This window comes from Phascolarctos cinereus, unplaced genomic scaffold (genome assembly GCF_003287225.1).
Source record: "Phascolarctos cinereus isolate Bilbo 61053 unplaced genomic scaffold, phaCin_HiC Scaffold_1;HRSCAF=81, whole genome shotgun sequence".
In the NCBI taxonomy this organism is placed as follows: Eukaryota; Metazoa; Chordata; class Mammalia; order Diprotodontia; family Phascolarctidae; genus Phascolarctos; species Phascolarctos cinereus.
In genome coordinates, this window is record NW_027555514.1 from 271,004,360 (window position 1) to 271,020,300 (window position 15,941).

General features: G+C 39.6%; 1 protein-coding gene across 1 annotated transcript in view; it reads left to right on the forward strand.

Moving 5' to 3' along the window:
- MYBPC1 (myosin binding protein C1) overlaps nt 1–15,941 on the forward strand; it is a 108,175-nt gene that overhangs the window by 11,760 nt on the left and 80,474 nt on the right. The gene's annotated exons all lie outside the window — the stretch shown is intronic.

Genomic DNA, 15,941 nt, shown 5'->3' on the forward strand with positions numbered 1-15,941 from the left:
ATGTATATACAAGATTTAGACAAGGCACGGGTAGGAGGTAATCCAAGAAAGAAGCATAATGTCCAGAATTTGGACTGTATTTGAATTATTGTGAATACTACAAGCTGGAACATGCCCAGAGGAGGAGATACAAGGCTGTGAAGGCCTAGACACCATGCCACATGAGGATTAGCTGAAGGCTGTTTAATATGAAGAGGAGACTTAATGGGTGCATGAGATGGCAGTAGTCTTGAAATGGTTCAGTGGTTCTCACATGGAAGAGGAATTAGATTTGGTCCCAGGAGGAAGAACTAAAAACCATGGACAGAAACTTCAGGGGTAGATTGTAACTCATTGCAAGAAAAGCTTCGTAATGGATAGCACTGTTCCAAAATGGGCCTTGAATGTTTCACCATTGCTAGAGGTCTTCAAAAAGTGGCAGAAGGTCTACTTGTTACAAATGTGACAGAGAGGATTCTTGTTACCTTTGATGGCCACTGAAGCCCTTTCCAGTTCTGAGCTCCAAATAATCTGTGACAGTTTCATAGACAAGTTACTCAGCACAGTGTCAACAATGCTATGTTATATAAATGTGTGTGTGTGTGTGTGTGTGTATACACACATATACATATGTATATGTGTGCATATATAGTATGGACTATCTGGCATATATATGTATAGACATATATACATATATATATATGTGTGTGTATATACATATATATACATATATAGTGAATTTCAACTATGAAAACTTGCAATTCATTACACTGAGGCAAGAGGTTAGTGGCAGGCATGGCAGGAGTTGTTTAGTCATTGTAAATGGAAAGTGGTTTCCTGTTTCTTAATTCTTTCTTCCTCTTTGGATCTGGAATTTGTTAATGAGTTCAGAAATAGTTTCTGCTGTTATTTTATTTTCTTTGTGGCTGAAGATGTACAGGTCACTTTCTATGCCACAGTAGGACAGAGCATTGAGGAAAGAAACTCCCTTTTGCTTATACTTCAGTTAAATACAAACTATTACTAATTTATATTAGACACTGAGCTAAGGATTTTAAATCTCTGTTCCCTCTTTCCCCTAGAGCTATTTTCTAAACAGCTAATATTTTTTAATATTGGGATCCATAAAAATTTTTATCAGAAAAACAGGACTTTCTGCTTTAAAAAGTCCATTGACCAAAGAAAACAGAAAAGCTAATTATTCATTCAATTCCTTCTCATTTCAATTCCTTTTTGAAATATATTCTGGGAAGGCAGGGTCTGGCTAAACTACTATTGATTGTTACAGCCCTCTTCTAACTCCCTGGGGTGATTAACTCCCTCCTCTGTCAAGGGAATGAGCTCCGCTTTCCCATCTATTGCAAAATTTATTTGCCGGGTGTCCTTAGGCAGGTGAGTGAATCTCCCTGGGCTTTATTTTCCTCATCTGAAAAATGGGGAGATTGGACTAAATGGCCTCTAAGGCCCCTTCTCTCTAGGCCTCTGGTCTTATGACTAGTCAGAGATTTTCAGCTGTTAAATGGGTAACAGCCTGTCCTTTTGTGCTGGGTACAGTTAGTGACAGGATAGTCCCCTTTTCTAGAAGCTCAGAGTTAGAAGGGACCTTAGAGGTCATGCACAGAACAGAGCCTCTCCTAACATCTAGGCAATTGCTTCAAGATCCCCAGGGAGGGAGCCCCCACAGCACTTCGTGGAGCAGCCTGTTCCACTTCCAGTGGTTTCTTATTGCTAAGAAGCTTTACCTTATAAATCGAGCTTCCATTTGCCTATTTGCAACTTCAGGTCCTTGCTTCCAGTTCTGCTCTTTGGGGTCGAGTGGAAAAAAATCTAAGCCCTCTTCCATGTGAGAGCCCTTCGAGTATTTTAACATGAATTAATTAGTTCTGAGCAAGTGAATGTATATTTCTCTTTCATCATAGCTGATCGTAGGGGTAAGAGCATAGGATTTTTTAATAGACCTTAGAAATCATCTAGTCCAAGGGTTCTTAGCCTTTTGGTGTGTCATAGACCCCTTTGGCCATCTGGTGAAGCCTAAGGACCCCTATGGAAATACTGTTATCAAAATATTTTTCCCTTCCAAGTTCATGGAAACTGAGGGATCTGTAGACAGCAGATTAAGAAACCCTGAGCTACATAAAAAAGGGGAAAGGACCTACAGATGCAAAAGTATTTATAGCAGCTCTTTGAGTGGTGGCAAAATTTTGAAAACTGAGGGGGCTGCCCCTCAATTGGGGAATGGCTGAACAAGCTGTGGTACATGAATGTAATGGGACACTATTGTGCTATAAGAAATCTTGAACAGAAAAACCTGAAAACACTCATACAAACTGACACAAAGCGAAATGAGCAGAACCAAGAAAGCATCATACACAGTAGCAGCAACATCAAGTGATGATCAACTATGAATGACTCAGCTCTTCTCAGCAACACAGTGATCCAAGACAGGTACAAAGGACTCAGGAAGGAAAATTATAGAGAGCTGATGAACTCAGAATGCAGATCAAAACATTTTTTTTCATTTACTTTATTCTTTCTCATGTTTTTTTTTCCTTTTGATCTGTTTCTTTGTCCACACCTGTGATGAATATGGAAACATGTTTCACATGATAGCACATGCAAAAACTATATCAAACTGTCTACCATTTTCAGAAGAGGGGAGGAGAGGGACAGAGGGAGGAAAATTTGGAACTCAAAATCTTGTAAAATTGAATGCTAAAAATTTTTCTTAATATGTAATTGGGGAAAAAATAAAATACTATTTTTTAAAAAGAAACCATGCTCTAATCCAACTCCCTCATTTTACAGAGGGGGAAACGGGTATAGCTAGGAGAAGCAGTTTGCTGAAAGCCACTCAGAAGCATGGCTGAACAAGGATTTAAAGCAGGGTCCTCAGAGTGCAAATCCAGTGCTCCTTCCACCATACCCTGCTCCTCTTTAAATGAATATAATATACTTGAATTTGGGGAGTATGTAGATTTTATCCTTACTGCAGGAATGGCTGAAAATGCCTTAAAGTAATTAGAGTCATAGTATCACGTAGTCAGTCTTCCAGATTCTTTTCTCAGTGGGCACAAGAGAGACTGGGATTTCCTGAGTTAAGCAAATGAGGAACATTATATATAAACATATGTGGATGGGTCAGTGATTGACAGCCACTGTGTTCACTGCTGGCGAATTTTCTTTTTATGGTCACACCTGGCATCAGGCATCTCCTCCCTCTATTTTTAAAAAGGAACCTAATAAGAAGCCCAAAGAAGGCTCGGGGCAAGAGCTACATGGAATCTCCCATGCCTCCACCCTCCACCTTGTTCCATCCCCCTGCCCAGCAATGTCCTTATGGAATAATGTGAAATGAATATTACTTGGAGAATGGTCAAGAGCTCATCTTCTAATCTGGGGTGTTTTTTTCCCCCCAAATGTTGGGCCAAAGCCAAGAGGCTGAGCTACCAATGAAGTAGCTAATGTCTAGGGGCCTGGATCCAATGTAGGTTAAATGAGAGAACAAACTAAATCTTGGTAAACGACGATAATCAGCTTCTGTAGAGTAGAAGCTCCCCAAGGGCAGGTACTATTAAATTTTTGTCTCTACCGACCGCCAAGCATAACTGGTGTTTCGGAAATGTTGAACTGAAAATTCTCTTCCTTGGACTTAGACATAATAATGTTTTTTTATTTTTTTAAAGTCTGGACTCTATACCTATCAGTGTGACCCTGGGGTCACTTCTCTGTCACTTCTGAATTTCTCCATTTGTTATTCTTGGTGACCCTGAAGGTGTGTTCCAGTACTATGGAATGGTCTGCTCCTAACGGGAATTAAAAGCAGCATCAATCCAAAAAGCCGCGAAGCTGAGGATGGCCTCATTTACAAAGGTCTAGTGTTTTTCTTCCATGTGACACTCCATTGATCCAGTATGCTGGACATTTTCTGTCTCACTCCAGGGAGGAGGAATAAACATCAGTGACATTTTTTTCTTTACTTTACATACAAACTGATTTATTTACTGTGGTCCAACGAAAAATTTTAATTTCACAATGTAACTTTTGGGGGGGGAAGCACTTTGTTTGTTGTCTAAAGACCTGGGTTTCTGTACCTGGTTCCAGTGTTTCATAGCTCTGTCATCTAAGCTGTCCTGGAAAAACACCTATAGCTCTGACTTTGTTAGAATTGTAAAACACATTAAGGTTGTGCTCGATGCACATTTTATTATTTGAGCTTTGCTGTGGCACTGTGAAGTAAGAAGAACAGATATTACTATTCTCATTTTACAGAGAACTGAGACTCTGAGAGGTTAAGTGCGTTGCCCATGGTCACACAGCTAGTAAGTGTCAGAGATAGCATTGGAACCTAAGTCTTCCTCCTGATAAGTCCAACGCCCTATCCACTGTGCCATGCTTTCTCTCTCTAGGCTTCCATGGAGAGGCAGAGCAAGGCTTTTGGTTGCTTTTGTGAACAAGAGTAAGAATACTATCAGGTTTGCAAGTGCTTTCCATGTACTATCTCATTTAATTAATGATTACTATGTTCACATTGAGTCATAGAATGTTAGGATTTTAGTGATCATGTGACTCAATGCCCTTGTTTTACAGATGAGAAAGCTGAGGCCAAGAATGAGGCAGAGACCTGCTCAGGGTCTCCCTAAGCCTAACTCCTGTTAGTGGTGTAGGTGGAGCGTGGAGTAGAACCCTGGGCTTCTGACTAGTCTTCTTTCCATGACGTTGGAAGGCACTTTCCAAAAGGCTTATGCAAGGTTTCTTTCCCTTTAAATGACTAATTATGAAACCCTTGACTACTGAGAGCAAGAAGTGGGCTCCCCCTGGAAAGGAGCCAGGCCCTTTATAGAGCTGCAGAAACACCATGTCCAGTCATTCCACTTGAGAGCTGCCACCCGTGTGTGTCAGTCAGGACCCCATGGCACATGCCATGCAGCAATGCCATTGGTGGCATACCTGGGCCTTTTTACAGTAGGTGACCATACGGAAAAAAACAGCCACAAATAGATCCAGCCTTTCGAAAGTATTTAGTGCTGCAGGGTGAGGGAGAGTCTATCCTGGGGAAGTGGAAAAGATGACACATGGGCAGAGGCGCCAACCAAGCAATCTGCGGGGGCTGGGCTCTCCTGCCCCACACAAAGACAATGCAATGGAGGTGGTTCTTGGGACAGCTCAGTTCCCTTCGTTTTAGTCGTTGTTTGGTCGTTTTCCGGTAATCTCTAACTCTTCACGACCCTATTTGGGGTTTTCTTGGCAGAGATACTGGAGTGGTTTGCCATCTCCTTCTCTAGCTCCTTTTACAGATGAGGAAACTGAAGAAAACAGGGTTAAATGACTTGCCCAGGGTCACACAGCTAGTGTCTGTGTCATCTTAATACTTCTAAAATAATCCTTAAAGATTTGTCTTCTTGCAATCTTATTAAGATTAAGAAGGCCTGAGTTGACATATGCACTTTTGCTCCTTGAAGGAGGACATGTTTTGTTTTTTTGTCTCTATATCCCTAGTGCCTGGCACATAGCAGGTGCTTAATAAATGTTCATTGAATAAAGAGCCATAGATTTAGAGCAATGAGGAATTTTAGAAATCATAAAGTGCAACACCCCTTATTTAAAAAATAAATTTTTTTTCAGCAGACAAGTGTTGCTGTAGTTCTATTTATTCGAGGTCCAGAGGATAATTCCATGAGAATTTTTTTTTTTTTTGCTGCCAGGTAAATTCTCCCCCATCAATTCTACACTAAAACATGCCAAAGAATGAAATGTGCATCCATTTGAGTAGTGGGTTTTTTACTTACTTTGATCTGTGATCGCATATCAGTGCATGACACATAGTAGGTACTTAGTAAATGTTTATTGGTTGACTGATAGATAGATCATTATGTTCCCTCCAACAATGCTCCTCAAATATATTTCATCTGCTTGCTTAAGATCTAAGGTGAATTTATATTGCAATACAGAATGCAACCAGCATTCTAAAATGAGGTCGATTTGCTAAGGAAATAGTAGAGCAAATAGGTTGGTAAAGCTACATTATAAGCTTTTCATCCCCAGTGAAAGAAGCCCTGAAAAGCAAGGAATGTCTCATCACAGAGCCACAGCTTGTGCTTTAATCTCTGTCAGACTCTTGTTAAGACAAAGATGGCATGTGGCGACAGTTAAGAAGACACTTAAATGATGTGGCTTGGGAGAATGCATTCAGCCAAAACCAGGGTCATCACTGGAAGACACAGTGTTCCCAGAAGGTAACACAGAATGAGAAACTCGCCCAGTGAACTTTAGAAGGCATAGCTTGCCTTCTTGACAGCTGAAGAGACGAAACTGTTGTATTGAGACAGTCTGTCAGCAAATTGTAAAGGACATTTGTTGTGTGCATAGAGTTATTCTAGGTTTTCTTTGGAGTTCAGTAGAAGGGCTCCTCTGGGCTAAAGGACTTTATGACCTAAAGGGGAGATGGAACCCAATCCACCTTAAAGCATGAAGACCTAAACCATGTAAACCCAATTGTATCTAAGTACTAAGAACTCAGAAATGGGTGTAAGAGGGAGTCACTGTTGACATTTGTCTCCTCTCCTCTCCCCCTCTCTTCTTCTCTTCTCCTCCTTCTCCTTCTCCTTCACCTTTTCCTTCTCCTCTACCCTCTCTATCCCTACCCTACCCTCTCTTTTCTTCTCCCTTCCTAATCTTCTTCTCTACTTCTCCTCAACTCTCCCCTCCCATCTCTTTTTCTCTTCCTCTCCTCTCCTCTCTCCTTTACTCTTTAATTAATTTCAAAAATCATTTTGCAAACTGTGTTTAACATTACTTGATTGTGGGAAAGCAGGGAAGAAAAGAAAGGTTGAGAGGGAGGAAGATAGAAAGAAGTGAGGGAGGAGAGACGGGGCAGTCAGTGGTAACTTGAACCAAGCATGTGTCAGCCCATCTGGTGCACTCTCTGCCCACCTATTGATATAGCCTGGCCAGTGCTTTTGTTTAGTTGAATTGAATTGGTCAAATGAAGGGGAGTGGGCAAAGCTTGTGTCGGAGGGCTGGTAGAGCCTTGCCGGAATGGAGGCATGAGTCAGAATGCAGTGAAATCAGCTAGCACTTAATTTAAGGAAAAATGAGTGGGGATCTGCATAAGGAAAGGTGTGAAGGCATGAGTGTGTCGGGCTGTGCAGTTAGACTGTGAGTCCAAGAGGATTTTCTGCCTTTAACACGCCTCTCTTTGTGCAGAGTATAGAATCCATGAGGTCAAGGGCTGGTTTGGGGTTTGTTTGTTTTGTCTTTATATGCTCTAGCACAGAGAGACAGCCTAGAGGGAGGTAGAACTGGCCTGGGAACCAAGACTGCTGGGCGGTCTCAGGCAAGTTATTTAATCTCCAAGTAAAAAAAAAATTTAGGCAAATCCCTCAGAGTCTAAAGGGAAGTTCCTGATTGGCATTGGTAGAGAAATCTCTAGACTAAGAGTGTCCTACCCTCAATGAACTCACAATTCCTTCTAGTCCTTTTCTTCTAGCATAGTATAATGCACATGGTAGGTGCTTAATAAATGCTTATTTATTGTAAGGGGAAAAATAATTACAACAACCAAAGAACTCAACCTCGAACAATGCATCATTATGGTGATCAAGTTGGCCCCAAAGCAGAGTTGAGAAAGTGCACTTCCCTCCCTTGCCAAGGCAGAGTCAGAATATTGCATGTATTGTCAGACATAGTGTATGTGTTTTGATTGGTTTTGCTGAATTTTTGTGGGGTTTTTTTGCTTTTTAAATCTTTGTGCAAAGAATGGTTAAGCTTGATGGTTAGCTGAGAGTGGAGGGATATGTTAGAAAATGAAGGTTATCTAAAACAAAAGAAATTAATAAAATAAGATTAAAATTTACAAAAAAAAGAGAAAGAAAATAGCAACAAAAAAAAGCTTGTTCTATTGAAATGAAATGAAATTTTAGAGTTGGAGGGACTTCAAGGTCCTTTGTTCCACTCCCTCCTCAGGGAACAAATCTCTTCTAAAATAGCTTCTGCAAGCAATCCTCCAGCCTCAACTGCACTGCTTTCTAATTCCTGATTCCAAACCTCTTCAAATGTTTGAAATCCTATCTCTTCCATTGAGCCTTTGCTAAGTGAGAGTAAGTTACTGAAGACATTTCCTGCTTGTCCAGAAATGACAATAAACATACCAAGTTAATGTATCATACTGGGCATACTGTGAATATTTAGCAGCTTCACCTCTCTGGAGAAAAGTGGTCCTCCTCCTCCCACCCACTGGCGCTACCACCTGTTCCTGAACACAGAATGGATTCCCTCTCATGTTATATGTGTGAGATGTTAAAAGGGAATTGATTTAGTTTAAAAAGCAAAACAATACAATCACTGGGGGGGGAAAGCATTGAAAAAAAACCCCCAGAGGTAGCATTTGAACCCTGACTCTTAGACCTGATTCTGTTCACTATGCCATACTTCCTCTCTTTGTATTAATTTTTATCTTAGTTATAGAGATATAAATATACCCAGTAGCTAGTATTTATATAGTACTTTAAGGTTTGTGATTCACTTTGCAAATATTATTTTATCTTCGCAACAATTCTGTGAGGCATGTGCTATTACCATTATCCCCATTTTAAAGAAAAAGAAACTAAAGCAGAAAGGATAGATGACTTGCTCAAGGTCACACAGCTCCTACGTGTATGAGGCCAGATTTGAACTTATATCTTCCTGACTCCAGGCCCAGTACTCTTATCTACTGTACCAGTTTACCTAGCTTAATGGGTAGAGCCATAGGGGCAAAACTGAATTGTTATTGTTATGGTAACGAGGAACTTACAAATGGGTACCTTTCATGGAGTAACAATCAGTCAACCAATATTTATTAAATTTCTGCCATGTGCCAGGCACTAAGCTGGGTACTGATGATATAAAAATAATGAATGAAAATCCCTATTCTTAAGGAGGATGGATGCTAAATTCAGCATTTCACGTATGAGTTTCAAATTCCAGTGGAACATCCAAATATCTTTTAGGTTTAGAGATTTCCATTTGAGGTTAATCTGCATATACTAAGTATAGAATTGAGGTTTTGTTACTGGATGATTTTTCCTTGGAAAGTGATCATAGACAGGGGCAGAGCCCAGGCCTTAGGACTGTCATGCTACTCATAACAGGACAAAATGGAGAAGAAGGATTAGCAAAAAAGATGAAGAGGGGCCCAAGGATGGTACAGTATAATAGGAAAGAGACATTCAGTGTCATCAAATACCATAAAAAAAGGTGAGGATAGTAGCCAAATTACTGGAGAGAGTGATGAAAAACATGGGAAGGAACAGAGACAAATCTGAAATTTTTAGCCATGAAAAGGAGACAAATCAGACAAGTAGTTGGAAGGAACAGATATTTGCATACATTTCTAAAAATCTTCCTACTATTGAGAATAATGATGCTATTATCCATAAATTTCAGTCATTCACTTAGCATTTCATTAAAATTAACATAACTAGCACTATTCTATTTGGTATAAAATGAAAGGCAGCGTGGTATAAAGGATAGAGTTGGCCTTGGAGCTGGGAAGGTCTGAGGACAAGTCGCATCTCTGACATATTAGCTGTGGGACACCGGTGAAGTTACACCTCTCAGTGTCCCATTCTCAATGGGTAGACAGAATTCTCACTAGCAAGCTCCCTGCATGGTTGGGATATAACCTTAAGTCCAGAATAACAACAACAAGGTATGTAACAAAGTAAATTAGATGCTGGGATGATGGAAAGATAAAGCAGTTCAACCCATTGGTTTTCAGCCACTCTAAGTAATCTAATCATTGATTTCCCTTGTAATTTCAATCTTTCAGCTGTTAGAATAGTTATTTGCATCAGATTAGCAGTAAAATATAAGCACCTTGAAGGCCTGTGACGATTCAGCTTTTTTCTGTATCCCTAGGGCCTAGCATAGTGTCTTGCAGGCAGTAGGTGCTTAATACATGTTTGTTGTTTACTCAGAATACTGGAATAATTATGAATAGAGAGGCACAGTGAACAGAGTGCTGTACTTGGAGTCCAGACACCTAAATTCAAATCCTGCCTCTGATACCTCCTAGCTGTATGACCGTGGGTTAGTCACTTAATCTCTCTGGGCCTCAGTTTCCTCATCTGTAAAATAAAGGTAATAATGCAGTCACAGGGTTATTTGGAGGCTCAATTGAGATAATACATATAATGTGCTTTGAAAATGTGAATAAGCTACATAAATGTCAGTTACTATTTTTCCTGTGTGAAATTCATAGTGTGTGTGTATATGTATATGTATATGTATATGTATATGTATATGTATATGTATATGTATATGTATATGTATATGTATATGTATATGTATATGTATATGTATATGTATATGTATATGTATATGTATATGTATATGTATATGTATATGTATATGTATATGTATATGTATATGTATATGTATATGTATATGTATATGTATATGTATATGTATATGTATATGTATATGTATATGTATATATATATGTGTGTATATATATATGTATATATATATATATAAATACTTATTTTATATATATATATATATATGTACATATATATATATATATAAATACTTATTTTATGGTTCAGCCTGTCATTTATAACACTTTTTAAGGATGTGTGATATCATACACTAGTTGTTATGTACCTGTGTGGTCTCCCCCATTAGGACATGAGCTGCTTGAGAACAGGAGGTATCTTCCTTTACTGTCTCCACACACACACACACACACACACGTGACTTTGCACATAGTAAACATTTAGTAAGTACTTTATTCATTCATATGTAATAGCACACACATAGATTCTGCCTAGTTTAGTTTACCTTAGTTTACAGTACCTTCCCCAGACAGCCAGGTAAGCTATGCAGATCCAGCTTTGTTATTCCCATTTTACAGATGACAAAAGCAAAGGTCCTGGATCTGAACAAGCCGTCGTCTTTGAAAATTCTCCTTGCCATTATCTTTGATATTGGTTGCCCTTCTCAATCACAATGACATTCTGCCATTGACATGCCTAGAGAGCTGCAGGGTCGTTACTAGATTTCCATGTCTGTGCTCAGATCTCTGGTAATAAAATGCTTTGGCTGAGGGTTCATCTTCTGACATGACTAAGACATGAAAGCTTTTTTGGATATGGTATCTCAGTAACAGTTGTACTTTCCCTGTATCTGTTAATTGCACTCCTGGATAGAGTCTCCTCACTGTCTGTCTCCTGCTGGGCTGGTAGGTTACATTTTTTTCTGTCTGCCTTTATGGCTTCGTATACTTCTTTGTGATCATCTTAGAAGTTGCATATGTACCTGATGAATTCTTGCAAGCACCCATCTCTTGATCTATGGTCCAGGAAATATTAGAGTAGATTCTGCTAATACTCTAAGGATCCATGAGTTTTTTGGTGTGGGCACTCCCTTCACCAAGACATCTTGGTTTGCATCTCTTGGACAACTTAGTAACTGGTCTTAAAGAGTTTCTGGGACCAAAAAATTCATCACCCCAAGATCACTCTGGTCATGGGTTTCTCTAGACCAAGAAAAGCTGGTCATGGTACTGTGGTCCATCTTGGGGTCAGATTGTCTGTACCTGAAGGTCTTTAACTTGGTAGGACCTGTGAGATTTTGTGCTCTACTGGAATGATCTCTAATGTGGGCATTATTAACCATGCAGAGATCCCTCGGCATCTGGACTCCTCAGAATCATGGTTTTAAATGATTGAACAAAATACTAAATTTCAGTTAGAGGTTAGTGACAATAATGATGTAGGCTTTTAGGGGTTTTTTTTGCATCCAAGTTCATTGACCCGTGGAATTTCTCTGTGAACCCCAAATGAAGAGCCTGTGTTTTCACAGAGCGGCCTGGCTAGTCCACTCCAGTGAGTCATCGTAAGAATATGTTGGGGGTGGGGAGAAGCAGAACAATGTGGTGCAATGAAAGGTCAGTCAGTCAATAAACATCTATTAAGTGCCTGCTTTGTTCCAGGAGATAAGTGCTGGCTATACAAGGAAGGTAAATGCCGGTCCCTGCTCTCAAAGAGCTCACAGTCTAAAGCAAACAAAACAATTCTGTACAAACAAGCTACACGCAAGGTAAATGAGACATGATCAACAGAGGCAAGACACTAGAATTAAGGGGTGCCCAAGATTTAGTGCCTTTGGATCTGGGTTTAAATCCCAGCTCTCTTATTGACAACTTCCATGATCCTGGAGGAGTCATTTAAATTCTCTGACTCAGTTTACTCATCTGTATAATGAAGGGGCTGGATTAAATGACCTCTGGCATCTTTTTCCAGCTCTAAATCTATTAGAATTTTAAAAGAAATGTGCAAAGAATGTCAGTTTACTATAGAATATGAAACAAACGGTACATAGCCCGCATTAAGATCTGGGGAACCTTCAAATAAAAGTAATCTTTTAAAAAATAAATGATTGGACATTATTGGCCCACAGCCCCCCAAATAGCGCTTAGCTCTGAGTTATTGGTTACAAGGATTTTGTTTTTACTTTTCCCTTCTTAGTTGGATGGGGGGTGGAGAGGAGGACAGTGGGAGAGAAAGAAAATAAATCTTTGTTAATTGAAGAGCAGTTTAATGTAAAGAGTAATCTCTAAAAACAAAACAAAAAACCAAAAACATTTCACAAATACAAAAATATCTGATAATTGGGCAAAGCAAAGCTATATGAGGTAAGAATTAATTACCAAATACTGGCCTGTTGCCCTAGCAATAGTCATAAATAGAAAAAACATTGGGTAAGCAGCAAAGTGTGAACGAGGTGAGATCAGGCTGTTAGGATCCTGCTTAGCATTCCTTTGGGTTAAACGATTGAGTGTTAGTTGGCTTATGTAATAATCACAGGAAAGCTATGCTTTCATCGCTGGTTTCCTTCTGTTTTCCACATTCCACCATCCTTTTCCCCAAGTACTGCATATCTTCCTCTCCTCTCTGAAATCAGTTCAGCAGTTGGCCTACTCAGGTTTCACAGATTCACCTGTTCAGTACATCTGGAGCTATTCAACAAGTGTGAGAAAGTTCTGTTCTTATTAGATCTTTGGAAATAACAGCATTCCCATGGACAGGCTCATAGAGTGGAATGTGACACAGTTCCATTTCTAAGGCAAAATTTAAACCACTAAACCTGTCTAGTAATTTAGAAGAGAAAAAAAAAACCTTCCCCAAGCCCCTCCCCCCAAACCCCCAAGTTGTCCATTGAAAAATTGCCTTTAAATGGTACAAACCAGTTGGGATCATTTCTTTCTTTGTATAACAGAGTGGTTATGGTTAGTAAAGGTTTATAAATTAATAAGTGTGCATAGTAAAAGACAGAGATTGAAATGAGTGGTGACTCATGGCCAAGTTCTCTATCACCTTCAGAAAGTGACAATTGTGTACATAATACTGTAGTAGATAAATGTCTACATCTCCAAAGAAGTGAATTAAATCACTCTGCTTCATCCAGGAAAATATGTGTATTTTTTAAAACTTCATTGTTTCATTTACTTACTTCCAGACTTCAGTATATTCGTGATATCATCAGTCTCAGTATCCCCTATAATAGTGCAGATTGCATTCTATCCTTATATTCTCATCTTTTGTGATTCTTGTCCATATCCTTCATGAATTCTACATAAATGATCTACCCAATTACACTAGTCCAACAGAACTCTTTTAAAATTGTATTTACATAGTACTTGGGCTGCCCATCTGTTATTTCTTGTTCTAACTTAGGTGGTTCTTAACCTAGGGTCATTAACCACAAGGAGTCAATGGTTAGACTCCAAGGGTTTCATAAACTTGGATGGTGAAGATATTCCATTTTTATTTTCACTAACCCCTAACTGAAATTTAGCATTTCCTTATTATGAATTTTGAAGAAAAAAAGTTATTCTGAAAAAGAGTCCTTTGGCTTCATCAGAGAATTGTCAAAGAAGTCCATGACACAATAGCGGTTAAGAACCCGTGCTCTAATAAAAGGGCTTGCCCACATCCTTTTCTAATCATCCATGTGAATACAACATCTTTTACATCATTTATCACATACAAATCATTATTAGTAACATTGTACAACCATTTTCACGGACCACTCCTCTTTTTGTTGCTTTTTGGGTCACCTGACGTTTTTACTCTTCTGAGATCATGATATCCTATGATTAATGGCCATATGGCATCGTTGGGAGAATATTGGTGTTGAAAAAATATATCTTATTTATTTTTATAGCACAAGATAGCTTGGAATCAATGAAAGTACCACATAATTTCACAGAATGGCTGGAGTTTAGGGGACCTTCAGAGGCTATCCCCTTTGCAACCTCTCCAGTAAGAAATCATTCAGCCTTCCCATAAAGATATCCACTGGTGGGGAACATGACACTTTGTCAGGCACCTCATTATGAGCTAAAATCTTGGCTACCTATTGTTCCTAGCTCTGTACTCTGGGAACAAGTAGAAAAATTCTTCTTCTTCCACAAGATAGATCTTCAAATACTTTGAGGAATCTTTCGTGTTTCCCTTAACTCTTCCTTTATCCAAGTTAAACGTTCTTTGAACTCTCACCTGATCTTTAAAGGGCATGTTCTCTAGTCCTTTTGCCATCCTGGTTGCTGTCTTTTCAATGCTTTCTTGTTTGTCGGTATCCGGCCTAAAATGTGGCAGCCAGAACTGAACACGGCATTTTAGGTGTGATCTGACCAGAGCAGAGTATAAGACCTCCTGTGTTCTGGACACCATGTGTTTCAATGTAATCTCAGAGGGTGATAATCAAAGTCAATGTTTTTACTTTTATTCATTTCCGATTAATCAGAGTCAAAATCTTGCTTAAATAGGTCAAGTTGAAACTATGCAGGAATCCTTTCTGATTCATTCAAGGAAATAATTTGCACCTCATAAAGAGATTGACTGTTGCGACCACCTGTTCTAGAATTGGCTAAATACCTCACTGCCATCCTCTTTTTGGTTATTAGCTCCTGGACTTCCAAGGACCACTCCTTTTAATTTCATGTAACCTTCTTTTGTCCTCTTTGTTGGTGTTTTGCTGGCCTGCTGGAAGCTTAGTTTAGTGGCAAGCCTGGCCCAGGGGTTGAGCTCCTTGTCTTACTGGTAGGCATTCACTCCAAAGCAGAAACTCCCCCTGCTCTCAGTCAGCTCCAGCCAAGGTACCCCAAGATCTCCGGACGTCTTAAATTCACAAGGTTGCTTCCAAAGTTGGACATGCCCATCTCAAAATCACTCTTTAGTCACCTGTACAAGGGAAAGAAACGAAACAGAAGTGGCGGCAAAGGACCCAAGGTCCAGGGCTTGAGATTCCGTGTGTCCATGGTTTGCCACTTCCCCTAGGGTAGGGAGCAGCCCTACACCAACCCCTCCAGGGAGGGGCTTGAAGACTCCTCCAGCGCTCAGCAGATGGAAGAGAAGAGGAAGCCGTTCTGTCTAGCGGCTTTGATGTAATGTCTGCTCACCATTTCTAAAATAATCTCTCATGTAGATAGGGAGGTGGCATGCAAACGTGTGTCCCAAACCATTTATCTCAAAGGGTTCTCTCCTTGGCCATAAGAGGGGTGCGCTTCTCCCTCCGCCTGCAGAAGTGTGGTCTTGGAGTCCCCCTCCTCACTTTTGAGCATTCCTTAACAGAGCTACCATTTTCCTGTGAAAATAAATCTTTTCACCAAAGCAATCACTCACTGAATCTATGATAACAATAGCTAACATCAATATAAATATGCTTTAAAGTTTGTAAAGTATTTTGTAACTGTTACCTCATTTGAGCTTCACAATACCTCTATGAGACAAGTATTTAACATACTTTTATTCTCATTTCACAGATGATGAAGCTGGGGCATAGATCATTTAAACAACTTTCCTATAGTCCCACGAATGCATCCATAGTGGAAGTCAGACTTAGGATTCTCCTGACTCCAAGTCTACTAGTCTTTCAGTTATAACATATTGACTATCAGTTCACCATAGTAATGTATG